Raw genomic sequence first — 19954 nt, forward strand, 5'->3', positions numbered from 1 at the left:
TCGTACGGTGTCGAATAATTTGGTGTCGAATAAATCTGTGTCGAATCGAGCGGTGTCGAATCGTACTGTGGTCAATAGAGTATCACCCAAAGAAAGTGACAAGCGTGCACTCGTGAGCACCTTCCTTGTCTACAGAATGAAAGGAAATGTCAAGCGCGCACTCGTGAGCACCTTTCTTGTTTTTGGAACTGGAAGGAAATGACAAGCGTGCACTCGTGAGTAACTTTCTTGTCTACAGAATGAAAGGAAACGACAAGCGTGCGCTCGTGACGCACCTCTCTTGTCTTTTAGATAGAACTGACGCGTGAGAAGCCAGAATCGAACTAATAACCGAATAATTTAATTGGAATAAGGAAATAACGAGAAAAGTGTATACATATATTTATGTATATACGTATGTATATATTTATAAAAGAAAATACCAGTTCTCAAACTAAGGAAGGTTATCAATAATACAAAATTCTTACCATAATAGTTTAACTCTAAATCCGAACGTCGTGAAATATTCTAAGTCCCGACTCGTAATAACAGAAATATTTTAAGTCCCGACTCGTAATGGCAGAAATATTTTAAGTCCCGGTCTAACCAGAGCGAACTTTACTGACTGAGATTCTGGATCTGAATGATTTCTGCCGGCCGCTCCGACCGTTTTTATACTCTACAAGAAGTGCTGATGCTGCACTGTCCCACGGGTCCGTCGTTCAACGGTCCTGGCGGTCGCTCGGTTCCCGCGGTCGCGAGGCGTGCCTTATCTTCGCGCGTGCCTTATTTCTGCCGCGACAGTTTGCTCGCTCAGGTCAGCGTCCTTGGTCTCCATGCGCAAGTTGTGCCGTGAGAATAGAATATTCAAGAACATCAAAAGAATATTAAAAGAAACTATTAAGAAATTATTAATATAAAAATATTAATATCAAAAGGAATATTAGAGGAATATTATAGCTATTCAGCTACAGTACTTATATCGCTATTGTTACATAGATCCGCTGTTACGCTTCGCGTACGTGAGCAGTTGTTCAACGTGCTAATAATCGTATATGCGGTATTAATCCCTTAATTAAGTGCGCTATTACAATCTTTTTAATAACAAATATATCGCCTGTGGTAACGATATATTACCAACCATAGTACATTGCCGACCATGGTATATTACCGACCATGGTACACTACCGGCCGCGGTATTTGTTTTTTTTTTTTTTTTTTTTATGAAGGGAAATGCGTTATGCACCCCCGCTTCATGGGGATTTGGGCGGGGATTGTGGGACTTGCACCCACTAACACCCCTCAATGGCTTTTACCTGACTTAAAGGGGAGCCTGTGGCAGCATTGCGGCTATGACTTCTCCAGGTCCTCCCGAGTCTTAGACTTGTCCTCAAAAGACAACGCTCTCTGTCACCGTTGTTTTTAGGGTCGCGGCAGGAAGAGGGGACCATAGCCCTCCTCAAATCGCCCCTTCTTGAAGACTTATGCAATGGCGTGACAAGTTCCCCAAATTGTCACCCCAAGTCCCCGCCCCTCGTGACCAAAGTCAGGGGGGGTTGATACACTGTGCGCGCATCCCTTACTTGCGACCAAGCAGCCCTCTAATGGAGGCTGGGTCTAGGGGTCATGCCCGAGCCATGACCCTTCCACCCCGTGACCGGGAGTCCGCCTTTCAGCCGAGCCTATTTGCTCGACTTGGAGGACGTGGGTCCCGGCCTAGTCCTGCTAGAGAGTGAGGGGAAGGACAAGTCTCCCCCTTTCTGCATCTTGGGGGTAGGGCTTTTTGGTAGAGCCTCCCCCCAAACGCGACGCCTTCTGCGCCGCACCTTTAGACGGCCGGGGCCCGGCAACTTTACGGTTTCTAACCCCGACCGAACTCCTCCTGGAAAGAGGGGGAGGCACCGCGTCGTCCCACCCCTCTTTCCTTCAGTCTCCGGCCCCTCACGGGGACCGGAGGATTCCTTACTTGGGGCGGATGCCGCAGCGGCCTCCTCTCTTCCAATCGCGGCGGGGTCCGTGCGCACGGAGGAGGTGGATGGGAGAGAAACATCCTCCCACCCTTCGTCCTCCTCCGGCTATAGCCGGGCCATGCCCTCCTCAGAGAAGAAGAGGTAAACCCCCTCCTCATTTTTTTCCCAGCCGGAGGACTTTCCGCCGGACCCGGCACTTCGGGCCCGCCGCTTTCTTCTCTTCTTCGGGAAGGGGACAGAGCCCGTCCCTACCCCACCGTCTTTGCCACCTGGTGGCAGCGGAGGCGCCGGAACCCCGGCGCCCCGCTTGGTGGCTGTGTTCCTCTTAGGGATAGGGGCGCAACTAGCGCCACCCATCCGATGCGCGCGGTGGTTCGATGGCTGCCCCCGGCTCGCACACAAGGTGCACTTGGGGACAGCCCTACAGGATATGGCGAGGTGACCGTCCTTCCCGCAGCGGTAGCACGCCGTGCTCCGGTCTACCCCGGAACACATGCGTGCCACATGACCGTACTGCATTCGCCGCGCTACCAGTGCCTTGACGGGAAAGCTGTACCACCCCACCTCAATACTCTTCGCTCCCACCATCCGCCGGGCGGCCCTCAAGGGTATACGGGCCCACAGGGTCCCCTACCCAACAAGGGAGAAGCGAACCAGCCCAGTGCGAACCTAACTGGGCTAGCAATTACCTGCCGCCGCTAAGGCAACGGCAATGTTCTCCGCGGTGAGGGGCACCACGTATCGCACGCGAACTTCCGCATGTGTGACAGGACGGGTGAATTTAACCTCCTCCTCGCTTTCAAACACTTTGGAAGTTCTCTCAACAAGGGCGTCAGCCTTCTCCGCTCCTCCAGGCCCGGTTACCTGGAGGAGCATGCCTTCGTTGGCCGCCTCTTTATCCAGAGGCCGGAGATCCCGACCTTCTTTAAGTCGACGGCGGCCGCCGCCTTTTTCAACGCTGCGGCGTAACTGCCGCTTTTCCCCACGGTTAGGAGGACGGCAGCCCCACTCGGGAGCCTGCCCAGCTTAGCCCTTTCCGCCTTCCCGGAGCGCTGGCTCGCGCCCACGGGAGCCGCGGGAGAATGACGTCCTTGTTTAAGGGGGGACCTTCCCCCTCCTTCGCGCCTTGCGCTTCACCATCACCGCCCAGGTGGACGGGGCGGGTTTGGTGGCGGGTGCGCCCGAGGACCGAGGGGCGAGCTCTCTCCTGATCAGAAAGAGAATTCGCAGGGGCAAACAGAATCGGGGAGGCAATGGAGGGCTATTGCCTTCCCGATTCTGTTAGCCAATAGGCGGACGCACCTCTCCTCCGGAAGGTCCAGAGGGGCGTCCTCTCCAAGGGGCTCGACAACTCCCCCCTCTGTTTGGACCCTCCAGGAGTTCACCTTCGGCGGCGCAGCAGACCCCATGAAAGTCGGGGGCGGTACCACGGTCGATTGCTGCGAGCTTACAGCAGGCTCACCCACCTGCGTCCCGCAGTCCGCCGTCTCTTTCCTCGACGCGCCTACCAAAGAGAATTCCTTTGAGGAGGCATCGTCGAGCATCTCTCGCGTCTTTCCGGTAACGGGAAGACGCGATCCGGGCCGCCTCCTTGGAGAGCCGGAGCTTCTCCTCCAGAGTTCACACTCTTCCATGAGTGACACGCTCTTCCATGAGCGCGCCAGACTCCCCCAGCTCCGGCCTTGCCGCCTCCTCTGGCTGAAAGACGAGGGCAACGATGCCCTCGGTGAGTCTTTTCATAGTGGCCGCCACGTCCTTGAGTATCTTCACATAACTTCCGTGAAGGTTTTTCGACGTGGTGGCCACTTTCATCACCGCTTCCGCGGCCGTGTGGGTTCTTTGGACCATCTCGGCCGCGGAGGAGACCGAACCTGGGAGTCTGGAGGACGGCAGCTGAGCGGTGTCGCTCCAACACCGGTCCTCCAGCTCATGCACGGCTTCCGCTCGTTTCGCAGCCAGGAAACGTTCCTCGGTTGCAAAAAGTTTCAGAAATTCGCCGGCACTCGGCGGTCGGCCCTTTCCCCCAGTACTAGTACCGGGAGGCAATATGGAAGCATCCTCCTTTACCTCTATAATGTCTGAGTTCCCCGGATGGCGGTGGGGACCCGGATACGCCGGCGAGTGGCGGAGAGCGAGAGCGTTCCCTCGCCGCCCCTTTCTTTCCGTCTCCCTTAGAGGCGACGCCTCCTGCGTCCACCCTCGCAAGAGAGACACGCGCCCCGAACATCTTTTTGGCACCTAGCGCCAAAACCTCCGGGCGTTTCTTCGCAGTAGCTAATTCAGCCACTGCCCCTGCGGTGGTGCAAGCAGTGGTTAGCTCATGGCGCGATGACGACATGGGGGTGCCTGGGATAGCAACACCCCCACGCCGGGCCCTGAGTGTCTGATCACTCTGGGCCGGTACGTTTGTCTCTTCCTCAGAACTGCTCATCATAATGATATCTTGAAGAGTGGTTTGATTTCGGAGTTTTCCTTCTCCTAGGCCGGCTGCTTACACAGGGCTGACGAGCCCGGCCTGCCCGGGTGCGCTCTTGGTCTCCCCGTGGACCTGTCCGACAAGGGAAACCCTGCCAGGAACCGAAGTTCGCGCCACGGATCAACACGGCACTCAAGCCCCTCCACCACGACAAGGTGGCACGCCATCGGAGGGGATCACGGTATATTACCGACTACGGTATATTACCGACCATGGTATATTACCGTCGCTGATACGTTACCGACAATGGTAATGATAATATTTAAGGCTGGTAACGTATCGATTATGATAATATTTAAGAACAAACTAGAATACAAAAAAAAACAAACTAAATATAATACATCTACGTCCACGGATATGACACTTGTAAACTTGCGTCGTATATTGCAAAGTCGTCGAGATGTACAAAGGATTTTATTCTTTGCAATCCTATCAGAATTGAGTTCATTAATCTCTGAAATGTTGCTGGCGCATTTTTAGTTCGAATGGCATCCTATTATATTCATAATGTCTATACGGCGTTGAGAACGCCGTCTTACTTCTGTCTTCTTTGTCCATTGGTAATTGATGGTACCCGGACGCCAAATCTAACATTGAGAAATTTCTTGCATTCCTGAGCTGGTCCAATATTTCCGCAATATTCGGTAACGGGAACGAGTCTCCTATTGTCGCCTCGGTTGTCGACGAAAATCCACCACTATTCTTAATTTTCTTACGCCGGACGCGTCTATCTTTTTAGGCATGACCAGCACTGGCGCATTCCATTGGCTCTCAGTGTTGCGTATTATTCCGTTGTCCAGAATTTGTTTAACTTGTCGTTTTACCTCCTGCTTGTGCTTGTACGGCAACCTATATGGCTTTACGCTAATCAGTACAGTATCGGCCTTCACCGCTATTCGGTGCTCTACCGCGCTTGTTTTAGTGAGTGGCTCTTCTGTGATGTGAAATATATCTTGGTGCTTCTTGCATATTTCACGTAGGATCTGTTTTTCTTTTTTATTCAGATGCTTTACTCGCAATGCTTCTTTCACTCTTTCGCGACGTACTGGCTTCTCTGCTTTTACGCTTACGTTTGATACTTTGCTTTCTGTCTCGTTTTCTTCTTCTAACATTTCCAATTTAACGCACGGAGTGCTTATTTTTATTATTTTCTTTGTAGTGTTTACTACGCTTATTGAACAAAAATTTTTATTCGGTCGCACCAGACAACTTCCTATAAATACTAATGGTTGCGTTTCTCCTGCCTGCACGATGCCGATTTGGTTACTGTTATTGATTGTACAGACGGCGTCATTAATTCGAAGAATAAGCGCGGGGATCGGAGGGCAAGCGGGGCGGTTGCTCGTAGCGCCAACGGGCGCCGTACTAACTAACTAGTAGCAATCAACTTTCGGCATATTTTTATTTGTTATAATATATCTATTTCTTCTTATTTATGCACAGTTTGCCCTCCGATCCCCGCGCCTATTCTTCGAATTAATGACGCCGTCTGTACGATGGTTTTGCTTCGGGGTCATAACTCTTTAGTCTTAAACGGGCGTAATCGCAACGTATTTTTTCCAAGCGAAAGTTTTCCCGCTCTGTAATCATGCTTGCCGTTATGCTTTTTAATGAAATCATTTCCCAAGATGCTTTGGTAGTTGATTGGGAAATCGTCTTTCATTACGTAGATCGGATGCTTGATTTCTCTATTTTTCAGCTGTATGGTTGTTATAATTTTTTCTATGACGCATGCCTGATGCCCTGTAACGCCTGTCAGTTTCATTTCCGTTTTTTTGGCTGGCGGTTTCTTTTTTAAATATTTCTTTTTGATCAACAACACTGTAGCTCCAGTGTCGTAAAGTAACTCTGCGTCGCCTTTCTTTGCTTCTCTCATTGGTACGGTTACTATGTCCGGAACCGCTTGCGCAGCATTTAGCTCGGCTATCTGCAATTCTGCTACTAACACAGATTTGTTCTTTTTTCCCTTGCCCTCTTTGTCGCTATCGTCGTTTCGGCTTTTCTTTTTCTTGTCTTTTGCTGCCTGTATTGCTCTCATGTTTCTTTTCTTATTTTTCCTGCCATTTAGTGACCAGCAATTTTCCTTAACATGTCCTGTTTTCTTACAATACCTGCACTGCGTTTTGATGGCATTTACTCGATTATTGCTTGGCTTTGGCAATGTTATCTTGCCCGATCGGCACTCTTTTCCGTAGTGTCCTGTCCTCCCGCACTTGTAGCATTTGAAATTTTTACTATTGCTACGCGTTGGCGTATGTATGCGGCTTTTTGATCTTACTCCAGCAGCCTTTTCTTCTGCGCTTGCTCCGGCTATTGCTTCCTGAAGCGTGGCATAACTACGCGACCGTACGATTAATTTTAACTCCTCGCGTAATCTTATCTGGAAGTGGTGTAACGCTTGTTCTTTTATTGTTTCCAATATTGTGCGTTTTTGTTCTATAGTGCGTACTTTTCCCTCGACCATAGATTTATACAGTTCCATAGCGAATTGATTTACGCGTTGTCCATAATTCAACGCGCTTTCGTCGTATCTTTGCTTTAGAGAACTAAATTCGATCTACAGCTCGGTCGTGCTTTTTTTTTAGCAAAGTATGTATTTTTTATTTCGCGCTTTAATTGTTCAAAGCTGTGGATATCTCGCGTCTCGAAATCTATCAACGCTTGTCCTTTTAGTTTGCATAATATCGTTTCTAGCAAAGTCTTTTCGTCGACCGGATTTATACTGTTTCTTGCATACGTATATGCGCTCAAGAATTCACGTAACTGTGTCTGCGATTTTCCATCAAACGTCGGTATTATGGCACGCGCTTCTTTCGATGTTATAATCATTTAAGTGTGTGGTTTGAATGCGTACGTCCGCGGCCGTTCGTCCGTAGGTCACGTTAAACGCGTTATCGCGCTCTCGGGTTATTCCATCGTCGTCGGCTCGTGTTACCGCGTGCCGTCATGTTCCGAGAGTACAATGATCTCTCGTACCCGTTGCTCGCTCAATCCGTTGACGCGCCTAGTCACTCTGTTTATTTGTGTACTCATTTCTTCGAGGGAATTTAATATTTGTTGCAGCATTACGTCTGTGGGGTTGGAATTCCTGTCGCCCGTTCTCGCGGCCCCGTGTCCCGCGGTTTTTTCCGCTACCAGCTCATGGTGCATTTTTTTTATTTCCCGCTCTACGTTTTTGCAAGTCCAATTTATAAGTGTTCGCCTATTTGTTCTATCGCATCGGAATCCATCACGGTTTTATGAAACAACTCGCTCTTCTACGAAAGTAAAGAAGATCTACCGCTTTGAGTACCACTGCTCGGAGTTCCACCGTTCTCAATCTCTTCGTGATTCGTTATATCCTGTAAATGTCCGGCGATGTTACTGTCTAAATCAAACGAAAATTCCCTTTCCACGATAACGTTCGGATACAAATTCCTATTTTCCTTGCTATTTTGTTCTATCGGTTTTTGCCTACTTATTTATGTTCCCTGATATAACGCCGCTGGTGCACTTCTCGATTCCTGCACCAGTAGAAAACTTCTAAACATCCTATTTACTCGATCGGACCGTACTCTGCATCGCCGCAAACGCCAATTATTAACCACGTGTACTAATTGCGCAATTACAAAAGTTTATGCTTTGACTTACAGTAGTTGACCCATATGTCCGCTTACGTAGTTGTGTCTGTCGTCGTGTTGCTACCTCAGCTTTCCTTGCTACTTCGCCGCTATCACTGCCTTGCCGCTACCACTGCTTCTCTTGCCACTTGTTGCTACCGCTGCTTTGCTTGCACTGACCGCTTTGTCGCCTTTGCTGCTATCTCTGCTTGGCTGCTATCTGGATGCCTGCTTTGGTCCTCTCGTTTGTGGCTTGAATTTGTCCTTGCTGCCCGATCACTTGCTGCGTCCTTCTGGAGTTTTCCGGCGATGGATTTCCTAGTCTTTCTTTTCTTTCTGTCCAGTCGCTTTCTTATATCCGCCTTGTGGCACTGCCCGCCGCGTAGCTTGCGCTAGATCAGTGTTGCCGTGTAACTCGAGACTGTGAGTTCACAGTGTTTTTCTTTCTCTTTCAAATCCGTTGTTCGCAAGACACCTTTTAGTGACTGCTTCTATTTTCTTTGTTTCAGGAGCAGACAACCAATGACGTTGACCTTCAACGTGTTTGAGAATACTTATATATTTTCTCTCTTCTTTTTTATAAATATATGCTTTCAATTTAAAAACTTGCCATTCTTTTCTTTTTTTTTCTGTTCTTCTCACCCAGTGTCCGTTTCCTGGATCTAACCGGAATCTCCCGTTGAGTCCCGTTCTTGACACACAGAATGAAAGATCCCATCGCTGCCACCAAAATTTGTTGGGTGTCGAGGGGTGAGTATAGACAGTTTAGTGAAAAAATATCCTTATTTAAACCTTGAAAGATCCTTTATTACTATTTCCTTCTTACAATGGTTCTTTACACGACTGTTACTCACTGCGGTAAACTCTCCGGCTTGCGGAGCTTCACAGTGAGTTAGCAGTCCAATCTCAGTCTCCGCTTGTCTCAATCCCGCAATCGATTTATACTCATCGATTGCGCTGATCCAGCAGGTCTCTCGGCCCTAGCAACGGCCGTGCCAGTTGCCGGTGCCGACAACCGACACATGCCGCGCTGCACTTTTGACACTGCGGCGATGTGTCGCACCCAGTGGCAACCGGCAGTTCTTCCCAGAACCGTTGGTGTCACGCAACCTCACTGGGTCATTAAACAACGACAATGATAGTTCATGCTGTTGCTCTGTTACGTCATGGACTTCACGGTCCTCTTTTTTTGCAACGTGGGAACGTATTCTGGTTCTAAAGATCGTAACTAACTGTAATCTTAGATGTAAACTTCCTGAATGGAGAACGAGGAATCGGCCAGTGGCGATAAACAAATTATAATCAGTTTGCACGCAGGGTATTGCCATGACGAACCAACGGATTTGATTTCTAACTTGTAAGAAAACGAAGAGTGATAAAAATTTTTGCACAGCAACCGAGGCGAGTAACTCAAATCGGACGGGTGGACATCAAAGATCCTCTTATCTCCGAAAAGGAAGTTAAACTCGAAACTAAGTCAGTGGTTAGTCGTGCAAATTTATACACGACAACGCGAAGCCCATAGCGAGTTTTGAACAAGAGATAGTTAGGCCGATTTGGCCGGTGATTGGCGTTCTCGCTTGTGCGGATCTGTAAATCAAGATCCGATTTTTAATCTAAGTAATAAAAAGCGATTCAGAATCTAAGTTTGATTGGTAAAACCCAAGTGTCTGGGGGCCGAAAAACTAAATATTAAAGCTGGAACTCAGAGCCACAGAGAGCTTAATCCTCTTTTCATTCAGTTTAATAGTATGCTGTATAGTACGTTGCAAATTCTTTTAAAAAGATTAACCGTGCGCTAGTTGATGCGATAGTGACAGGTTGTGGCAATGTCGTGGCACAGAACAACCGAGTCGGAAGCCGAACCAGCTTGCCTACTCCGCAGTCCTGGTCAAGGTGAAATTTGATTGTTTATCGAAGAATAGCAACAAGTAGTAAGTCAAAATAATAGTATTAGTGCAATAAAACAACCGGTGGTTCCATTCTCGCGGACTTTAAACCTTAACTCTTTGTTTCTTTTGAGACGACTACCATCCGAACCATTTAATTGCGTTAAGTTGGCATCCCTGATTTCCATTCCTGTTGGACTAGCGACTCACGACCTTGCGTATCGTTCCGGACCGCTACTGACTTTCTTTTCTGTCGGACTAGCGACTCACAATCTTGTAAATCGTTCCGGGCCGCTGCCGATGTTCTCTTCCGATCTGTCCTCTGTAGTGCTAAACAACATAACCTAAACTACGTTCTGGAAGTTAGTTGTAAATTTATTCGGTATTAGTTAGTAAAATTTAAACTACTCTTTTAAGTGGAACCCCGGAAGTATCTAAAATCCCAAAACGCAATTAGGTTAGGTTAGGTTAGGTTGTGACCGGGGTCTCGGGTTGCGGATAGGGGAACGGCCTCAAGTACTAAGGTTAGCTGCGAATAACCCCTTTGGGGGGAATAAGCAGTCGCGGACAAACAGCGGTGGATACTGAGGGTGGGGTGGTCGCTCCTGTGGGAAGGGAGCGGCCTATAAAGTGCTCCATTAAACCTGATGAAGTATCCACGTCAAAGGCGAGTGAGTGCCGCCTTAAAAGCACTCCCAACCCCCGGGCAGATCGGGCTCGTTAGGTTTTGTTTACCAACCGATCTAGGTGAAGGAAAACACCGATGTAAAACCGAACAAGAAGAAAAAAAAATATGATGGACAGCAAGATGAAGAAGGACTTACCGCCTCAGAGTGATCGGACACTCAGGGGCCGGCATGGTGGAAGTACTGTTCCTGCTCCCGCCGCGTCGTCGTCTAGCGAAGGGCAGAAGGAGGGGTTGACGGCGGGCCTCTCTGGACATTCTGCTACCGCCGTAACAGAGCAGCGGGAAAAGCGTCAGGCTGATAAGAGCCTGGAGTCGGTTCTTCAAGAGGGCTTCGGAGTAGCCGATTGCTCCCTCGTTACGATGGGCATCGGCGCCTTCTTTGATCACGTGACTGACTCCCTGGACAAGCTTTGGGAGCGACTTTGTCGTCGCTCTAAAATGTCCAGGGAGGAGAAAGCTGGCAGGCCGAGAGAGCTCCGGGAAAGAATCGCTTCAGGTCTCCTGGAGCTCCGAGCCCGATTCACCTCTCTCCGTTGACAACATTGAGAGAGGTGTCGCCAACGTGACCAACAAAGTACAAAGGGTCGCTCGGGGGCAGGTTACCTCTGAGCGACAAAGTTCGGAGGCTATCCTCCAGGTCAGTGAGGATGTTGATGAGGTTACTACCTCCACCTTCGCTGACCTGAAGAAAAGTAAAAAGGGAGTTGAGGGGGCGCGTGCGGCGATCGAGGGGGTCCATAATGAGACCTCCCGGTCGCTTCACGCGCTTCACGAAAGCATGGAGACGTCGGTACGTGACATCGCCGACGTCTCCATGCCGAGGCCGGAAGGAGCTACATGCTCCACTCCGGTCAGGGGGGAGAGTCAGATTCCACCCTCCTGGTTGGAGGAGATTGAGAAGGTGGTGCGGTGCACCGTCTCGGGGGAGCTCCAAAAACTTTTGGAGCGGGGACCCCCGAGGCAGCCCCCCCCTGTCAGTAGGTCTCATTTTCCCCCGCCTGTTCCTGTTAAGGCACAGGCGGAGGAAAGGAAACAGAAGAAGAAAAAGAGAAAGAAGAAGAAGAAAGAGAAGAGACAGGTGGTAAAGGCCACCAAGGCGCTTACAAAGGGTGGGGGTCGGCCGTTGATGCCGGTCGAGGGGAGTTTTCCCCTCCTTTGACCCCACCTTCGTCAAGCCAGCGGTCGCCTCGCGGGGTACTCCCGCGTACTGAGGCGGTCACCTTGCGTCTCGAGGGGGAGGGCATGTCGTATGCCCAAGTCCTTCGAGACGCGAGGAATAAGGTGGACCCTAGGTCGGCGGGCGTTTCCAGGGTCCGTCGGACCCTGGAGGGGCATTTGTTGTTGGAGGTGGGAAGGGAGGACCGCAAATCCAAGGCGGACCTCCTCGCCACCAAGTTGAAAGAGGCTTTCCCCAAAGGAGTCAGTGTGGCTTGTCCATCCCGAAACGTGGAGATATTAGTTTCGGGATTGGACGAGTTCACCACGGAAGACGACCTTTGCAAAAAGTTCGTGGCAGAGTTCGGTGGCGGGACTGGCGTTAGGGTAGTATCCCTGCGTCGCTCCCAGCCCGTGGGTGGAGTCGCGTTGGTTCGCTGCCCAGCTGAGGCGGCGGCTAAGGCAATTAAAGTAAGGAAATTGCCAGTGGGCTGGGTTGTGGCGAGGATGCGAGCACTCCGCCCCCGCCCCCTGCAGTGCTACAGGTGTTTTCAGCCTGGGCACTGCAGGGCTCTGTGCTCCAGCCAGGTCGATCGCAGTAATCTTTGTTATCACTGTGGTCGGCCGAGGCACAGAGCGGCCGGCTGTACAGAGGATGAGGGGTGTCCCCTCTGTGAGGAGTCGGGCCGAGAGTCCTCCCACCGAATAGGCGGGGCTCGGTGCTCGGCCATCGGTCGGGGGGCTCCCGTGCCCGTTAGTAAACCCTGACAAGGGTAGGGAGGATGCGGTTCTCCCTGGCTCCGATATAAGGATCCGGGGAACCGCTCCTCCGTATATCTGGTGCGTTAAGCACCAGATATAGTAGGTGACGCCTGGTTCTCTTTTAAGAGACCAAGCAGTGTTGAGAGGAGGCCCGGTCCCCGTTGTTTTGAGCCCTAGTTGAGACTCAACTCAGCGGTGGTTGGGCGCAGTGTGGGGGGGAGGACTTCCTTCTTGTCTCGCGTTTCGAGACAATAGGAAGGTCAATACTACTATCATGGGGTCAAGTCCGCTTTGCGTTTGACTTGAGGCCGAGAGGGGTTTCCCCCTCATTGCACTCGGCCCGCAGACGGCGAGAGAGGGGCTGTGTCCCCCCTCCCTCTGATCGTGGAGGAGTTTTGCTCCTCCATTTAAGGATAGGGGGGCAAAAGTCCCCGTGCCTATTGGGCTGTCTCTGGGTTGTTCTAAAAGAGGTACCGGGGCAGCCCTGAAAGAGCGGAAGGTGGACACCGCAGGAATTTTAGTGGATATTCCCCACCAGGGTGCGCTTTGGTGGGGTGAGTCCCACACTACTGTGGCCCACATTTAGTCTGGGTCAGGGTTTGCGTAAATGCATTTCCCCTGCGCAAAAAAAAAGGTTGTGACCGGGGTCCGGGGCAAGTTTGGATTCTTCCCCCTTGACGTGGGGCCCCGGCTTGTGTTGCAGATTGGAAGGGCTATGCCGGCGGGACTTCGGTCCTGGTGGGTTCTACTTTGCCGGACAGGCCTTCCATGACCTGCCAGACTAAGAGAAGGGTCCACGGGCAGACCGGGCTCGGTAGCCATGATAGGCAACCGGTTTAGGACAGGTACAAGTCCGAAATAAAACTGCCACTTTTTGTATCATGATGGAAGGCAAAAAGATGAGCTTAGACTTACCGGCCCAGGGTGAACGGACACCCAGGGTCCGGCATGGAAGGGTAAGCGTCCCGCGCTCTTCCTTGTCGTCATCACGCGACGGGCGGTTGCAGGGGTGCACCGCAGGCCCTTCCAACTATTTTGCGCCTGCGAAGGCTACCTCTTCTTCGAGGGAAAGCAGTCGCGAGAGGAGGAGCGTAGCGTCGAGGGCTTCCTCCAACTCGTCGTTGGAGTTTGGAGAGAGCGATGCAGGTCGACGTGACGACCCTCAGCCCGGTTCCGGGTCCGTCTTTGGATGGAACGGAGCTGAGGAAGAGAGGGCGCGGCCGCCCACCCACTCACGGTAAATTCGTGGATCTCGGACGGGCGCGCGAGGAGAAAAGAGAACTCCGCCCGGCCCAAAAAAGGCCTTTCGCGAGGCGGAGCTACGTGAGCTGTATGGTGGGGCTTCCGAGTCGGAGTACGACCCGGATTCCGACCCGGAAGTGGTGCGGCGTCTGGCCCGGAGAGCTCCTCCGAAGGATTTGCCCTTCCAGCTCGTGGAGAACGAGCTGCCCACCCTTGACACCGTCCGCGTTGCGGAACGGGTGTACGAGAAGTTAGACGCGGTGGAGAAAGTGGCCCAGCGCTCCAAGAATCTTAAAGGCACTTCGGTAAAGGCTCTTAAGATAGCGAGCCGAAACATCCGCACTATCCTGGCAACGCTTATAGGGCGTCTCCAGGGGGATCCGGAGTTTACCTCCGCGCCGGCCTCTTCTAAGGTTGTCCTAGAAGATAAGGAGCTCCGGGCGGAGGTAGTGCAGTTGAGGAGGGAAGTTGCGGAGCTGCGTGCTAAAGTTAGCATGCCCCCTCCGCCACCTTCCTCGTTCAGTGAGGGACTCGGTGAGGAGTCCCTTCTTCTGGAGAAAGTGAGAACTCTGATCGAGCGCAAGCTCGCCAGGCTCCCCCCTTCCCTCCCTGCGAGGAGACGGAAGGCGTCCTCAGCGACGAGGAAGAAAAGGGGAGCCGGCCGCCTTGTCCCTCCGACGTCTCGCTCCGTTTCGCGGAGCAAGGGACGGGGGGCAAAGCCGGCGCCGGGTACTGGTGGTGCCCAGGCCGGGACATCGGCGTCAGCCGACTCCGCTTCCTGGGCACAAGTGGCGGGGAGGAAGGCGGAGCGGCGGGCAAAGGCCTCGGCCCAGACCGCCGCCCACCCTTCCTCCAAAAAGAAGGGACAGCCTGGAGGCAAGGGAGCTAAGACCCCCCCAAACCCTCCAGGCGCGGTGTCGGGAGAGTGCGCCCTAGGCGCATCCGTATTCCCGACACTGCGGCAGTGGGGTTGACGGCGGTTAAGGAGGACGCATCCCTTGCGGACGCCATGATGGCGTTCCGGAAGGCCCTCTCTAACATAACCGCCAGGTTCAGGATAACCAAACTTCGCCCGAAGCGTTCCGTCACCAAGGGTCTGCTGTTGCTGATCCCCGGAGAGGGCCGCGAGGATAAGGCGAAAGCCTTGTACTCGTGGATGAGGGACTTTCTGGTAACGCAAGAAGGGAGAAATATGGGGGTGAAGGTGTCGTGCCCCGCCAAGACCGGAGAGATCCGACTGGCGGGGTTCGACTTGTCCGTCACCCCCCAGGAGTTGGCTTCCTCCTTTGCGAGCGAGGGAGGCTGCCAAGAAGCAGAAGTCCGGATCGGTAAGATCCTGGAGTCCCCCGCAGGTGATCTTACCTGTTGGGCCCAGTGCCCGTTCACCGCTGTGAGGCGGCTGGGTATAAGCCAGAAAAACCAGAAGGGGAAAGTGCGGGTGGAGTAGAGTTCGGCCTCGGTAGAGGTTCTCCCGCCCCTGCCGCTGAGGTGTTACAAGTGCCTTTTCACGGGCCATGTGAGGAGGTACTGCACCTCTGCGGTCGACCGCAGCGGACGTTGCTTCCGCTGCGGTGCTCCAGGTCATGGGGTAAGAGCATGCACGGCGAAGGAGCCAAAGTGCCCTTTATGCTCTGATCTGGGGCTTAACCTTTAGAGCGCCGGGGTTTTGAAAAATTTGCAAATCGTATTTTTCTATAAAAATGTGGTCTAAGGTCCCTAAATTAGGGCCAAACTAAATGAAGATGTTGGCGAGTCAGACCCCTTACGCCTAGAGGCGTATCCTAGCCAGGTACGATAAAACCGAATGTTAAAATTTTCAAACTTTTAAAAAAACATTCAATTGCACTATTTTTTTTGTTTTTAGCATTATTTATGTTTTATTTGATCACATAAAGTCAGTTTGTATCATTATCGATTAGAAAACATTATAGAGGGCGCCATCAACCGACATTTGAGTTTTTTTTCTTTTTTCTAAAAAATTTTTTCCGTTTGGCTGAGCATTTATCAACGTATTTTACAATATTCATCTAATAGTAGCAAAAATCACCGCTAGGTGGCGAGAACCCCGAAATCCATATCCACATCTAAAGTAGATCATTGATTTATATAATTAGATTCGCTGCAGTAACAAGTTGGACCTAAAACCTGTGTTATTGTGATACTGTTTGGACACGATCAATTATTACAATTAATTTAGATAATAGAAATTATTTTTAATCATTTCTATTTAATTTAGATGATAAAAAAATGAGTATAAAAACATTTCATTTTTTTACGCCTTTAGGCGTTTTCTGGCGCTCTAAAGGTTAAAGGCAATCACCGGTTGGGGGCAGCCCGCGTGCTGCCCCCCGGAGAGCAGGAGGAGAAGGGCCCTGGGCCCTTTTGAGTCTGCGAGGACTTTCTCGCAGACCATAAGCAGAGACGAAGGAAAACCGGTTTCCCCTCCTCTACGGGATCCATCGGCCGAGGCTATGGATACGTCCGAGGGGACGACGACCCCCCTCGATGTGACGACTCCTGCGTCTTCTGGGACGCAGAGTTCCCAATCGGCGGCCGAACCACCCAAACGGGTGGCAAGGTCGCCAAAGCGCATGGCCTCCCCCCTCCGGAGCCCAGTGCTCCAAAGAAAGTGGGGAGGAAAACGGCCGCAATGGCCAAGAAGAAGGTTTTTGGGGAGGAACAGGCCCGGAGGGCCAGAATGCTGACATCAATATAAATTGCATAACTGATATTGCAATAAAGTATTAAAATATTCTACAAACATAGCCTGTTTGTTTAACAACATCTTTCTCTTCTGTAATAGAAGTGTTGTTTTTTAACAAAAATAGACGAGATATATCTCTACCTTAATGGAAAAATCTTTTAGCAAAAAAATTAAACATTTCTAATTATTCCTAATTACGATGTGTTTGTTATGTCAAAATATCAAATTTAAGCCAAAAATTTGTAAAACAAAGTGTATGAGAGAGAAAAACAATTATTTTTTTCAGCTAAAAGTATAGTGAAAGTGTTAAAAAAAAAACACTTCAACAGCATCAATAAAACATATAACAATGCAAAGCTGCAACTTTTCAAAACTTTTTTTTTATATAATCTTTGTATAATACTTTTTTAATTATTTATAATTATATACTTTATATATCCATATATATTTCTTAATATTTTTTGTATAACTTATTTTGTATAGTTTAGTTATTCTATTTGTATCTTTGTTTCTCTATGTCTTTCAAAAAGATATACTTTTAATAAAATTCATTAAAAAATAACTCTATAATTGAAAAATACAGCTACGATATCTCTCATTAATGCTGTCAATTATGCCTAAACACATGAGAACAATTAATCATTAAAACATAGGAAACAATTAACTATTGTGGTAGACAAGGAGCAGAAAGAAGAAGGTTTGTTATCGGGAAAAATAAGATCAGCAACATTAGATGCTGAAGGAGTAGTGGGAGCGGAAATATAATTGTTATAATTACCATTACTCATGTACTTTGGCCATCTTTTTCATGGTGGCGTCGAGCTTGGAGTCTGTCGTCTCCAGCTCATTTCCGAAGTCGTCTAACATCCTGTTGAGAGAAATAGATTCAAAACAATCTCATTCACACAAAGACAACAATCTCAAATAAATTCAAGTATATTATTAAAAAATATATATATATATATATAAAACAATCTATGCATTACACAGCTTGCTCATCCAGTTCATTGTTGATTTGCCTGGATACTGTTTTCAACCGTCTCCCCGATCATGTCCAACTGTTCGTCCTGCTGCCTCATCATAACATTCTGTTGTTGCATGGTGTCGCTGAGGAACTGTTTGTTTGGGCTGTCTATTTCATTGTCCAGCTTGCTGTATTTGACGGTTCCATGATTGGTGGGTACTCGCGCAGGGCTTTTGTCTAAAAGCGGCTGAACACAATTCGATCCGTTAGAAAAACACAGAATTCCACCACAGATTGAATAATAAATAAGACATTTGCTGCAAGAAACTTGTTGCAAATATGTGTAAAATTTTCCCCGGGAACAAAAAAGCCGAGCAAGCCCGGCCCTGCGTCCTCGAAGACATAACTTCAAGGACTCGGGGCAGGGACTGAGGGCGGACATGTCCGCCTTCTTCCGTGGGGAGTACGGGCCGGCTTATTTTCACGGAAGTAAGTCGGCCCCCGCGTGGATAGCCACATTTGGGGAGGCGTCTTCCTTTGGAGTTTGACGCCGGGCCACACGGGAGGCTTGGTCAGAGAGCCAAGTCCCCTATTGCACGTGGCCCTGCATACCCGACGAGGTAGAGGTGTGGCCCTCCATCTCGTCGTGGACGAGAGTGGAACACCGCTCATTTGAGCGCAAGGCGCATGTACCGCCTGGTAGGTAGGGGGGGAACCGCGATGAGTTCCGACACGGAGGTACCAGGTCCCCTCCTCAGACCGCGCGAAGTTAGGCCACGCAAAAGGTTTTTAGTTGGTATATCCTCTCCGACTTGCGGGCCGGAGAGGGGAGTCCCACATACCCCACCTTTCCCTGAGGATGGGGATGCGTAAAGCATTTTCCTCTTGTAAAAAAAAAGAAAAGGTTATAACCCGGGTGGGCACAAACTGTGTCGTTGGCAGGATTACGAGACTGGGCCTCAAGGTGGCCATCTACAAGACAAAGGCCATGTATGGCCCCCGGGGACGTCCGCCGCGGGGACTCAGTCTCAGCGTAAGTGAGGCACGGGTCGAGGTGGGTACTTACTTTAAGTACCTAGGTCTATATCTCGACCCGAAATGGCGCTTCGAAGAGCACTTTGCCCGCCTGGCCCCCAGAGTTCGGAGGCCATGTATGGCCCCCGGACTTCTCATTTAAGTGTCACCAGGTATGTTTGTTTCCGGTTTTGCGACGTGCGGACGAGCATTGTCGTGCAGCAAAATGACTTTGTCGTGTCTTTTAGAGTATTTCGGCCGTTTTTCTTTTAATGGACGGCTCAAGCGCATCAATTGTAGTCGGTAGCGATCCCTAGTTATGGTTTCATTCTGTTTCAGCAGTTCATAATAAATCACACCCCTCTGATTCCACCAAATACAGAGCAGGAGCTTAGACCCATGGATATTCGGCTTTGCCACTGATGTTGATGGTTGGCCGTTGGTGGTTTGATCACTTCCGACCAGTGATGAAAGATCGAGCCGGCTAGCACCGAGAGCACCGAGGTAGTGGGAAGTGGCTCCCACTACCTCGGTGCTCTCGGTGCTAGCCGGCTCGATCTTTCATCACTGCTTCCGACACGTTTGCTCAGCTAGAGCATGTTCACCATACACTTCCACTAAAATACGATGAGATTCAGCAGAACTTTTGTTTATATTAAAGTAATGAAGTAAATCTCCGCGCAAAAGCACTTTATTCGGCACAAATTTTGACATTCAATAAATTATAAAATGTTGTTATTTACGATTCAAAAAAAGGTTATGTAAAGCAAATGACGTCCACTGACAGCTGTTTCACGATGAACATTACTGTAGGTAACAACAAAATACTGTACTACCTACGTCATGTCTTGTAAAAAGTTACAAATTAATTCCAACACCTAATACTTACTAAAATAAAGCAAAACAACACTTTGTGTTTGTGCTACGCGCAAACTTCTGATCGTTATACTGTATGTTAATAAACTCAAAATAAAACTATAATATTTAATAAACGCAATTGAGTACTTGCCAGTTGACACCTTAAGATCCTGACGATTTCACGTTTTTTCCAACCGACGTTGTCCCTCCGGAGCTACTCGTTCCTCAGTTTGTTGTGTCTGATCCTCATTCAGCACCTGTAACAGCTGCTCCGTCGTTTGGACTTCCAGATCCAGTCGTGTGTTCCGTTCCTCCTGGGGTTCGAGTGACAAGGTTAGGTGTCAGAACAAGGCGCAACCGCCGCAACCAGGCTCTTTGGCGCAGAGATGCTGCCAGCTAAAACAATCAACAGACCACCAAAACTAACAATAAGCCGAAAACATCAACAGACAGCGATTATCAAAAATTACACCAGACACATTGGGCGTGTTCCGTTTGACCACAGTACGATTCGACACCGATCGATTCGACACCAAATTATTGGACACAAAATTATTGAACACAGATTTATTCAACACCAAATTATTCGACACCGTACGATTCGACACGAAATTATTCGACACCGTACGATTCGACACCAAATTATTCGACACC

General features: G+C 49.8%; 1 pseudogene; it reads right to left on the minus strand.

Moving 5' to 3' along the window:
- Nucleotides 1-17099: 17099 nt before the first annotated feature.
- Nucleotides 17100-19954, minus strand: part of LOC109861011 — a 5249-nt pseudogene continuing 2394 nt past the window's right edge.

Source organism: Pseudomyrmex gracilis, unplaced genomic scaffold (genome assembly GCF_002006095.1).
Source record: "Pseudomyrmex gracilis isolate BER0280 unplaced genomic scaffold, ASM200609v1 scaffold_541, whole genome shotgun sequence".
In the NCBI taxonomy this organism is placed as follows: domain Eukaryota; kingdom Metazoa; phylum Arthropoda; class Insecta; order Hymenoptera; family Formicidae; genus Pseudomyrmex; species Pseudomyrmex gracilis.